Genomic DNA, 1,076 nt, shown 5'->3' on the forward strand with positions numbered 1-1,076 from the left:
CATGATGTCAAAGTGCAACAGAGAACATCAAATGAGACCAGTCAAACTCTTGTTGAGGAACCTGTGACCAAGAAAAGATGTTGGTATTTAACTTGAGTTAATGTAGGTTCTGAAACTGGCCCTTAGTTTGAAAAGTTTTAATTTTGGCCCCGTTTTGTAAGTGAGTTTGCCATCCTGCTCTGAAGGAAAACATATTTTTATAGTCTGCTTTAGTATGCAGGCTAACAGTGACTTCATTAAACTTTATTTTAAAATAATGAAACTGCGGGAGGCTTTTATTCTGAAAGTCACGCTTTGTTTTCTTGCGGATTTGCTCGGTCTGAACTCTTTTTAATGTATTCGAGTATTCGATGTATTCAACAAGGACTCAAAACACAGACCTAAACTTGTACTTGTACTTCAAGGAAAAACACACATAAATTTTAAATATTCAACCTCTTCATTTGTAAATCTGACTGTTTTGGGCTTAAACTGCATTTGGTGAAAGGAAAGCAACAACTTTCGTCAGCTGTACACCAAATTCATTATCAGACCATGAAAAAGTCTTAAAAACACCCCTTTTGAACAAAAGTGACTGAATTTCTGTATTTATATAAAGATAAGCAACTTTAAACAGAACAACTGGCAGCAAACCGCGAGCTTTGCTGCCATCTAGCGACCAAACTGAGTATAGCACCTTTCCTTTCAAACACCTTCTCACTATGACATCATGTCTGGCAGAAACACCAGTCAGTGAATTCAAAAAACGTTCAATACAAAAAAATAAATAAATATACAGCCACCGGTCAGTGAGTGTAAAATGCCCCCTCCCTCATGGCGTCTACTCAAACTGGTGCACATATTTGAGCCCAGACTGGTGTGCTGCTGCAGCACTGGTTCTGCAGTCGAAAACATGACCTTTATTTTCACAAAATGAAGGTGCAGGAATTTAAAAGCACTAATAAGACTCCATATAAAGACATATTAACATTTAAGGTTACAGTGGTGAAAATGGTAATTAACAGCAGTGGCTGAGCATGTCTTGAAGGGGAGCTTTTTGTGCAAAAGTTCTAGACTAAAATCATATGCTGTTGTGG

Source organism: Nematolebias whitei, chromosome 6, assembly GCF_014905685.2.
Source record: "Nematolebias whitei isolate Nwh7 chromosome 6, NemWhi1, whole genome shotgun sequence".
Taxonomy (NCBI): Eukaryota; Metazoa; Chordata; class Actinopteri; order Cyprinodontiformes; family Rivulidae; genus Nematolebias; species Nematolebias whitei.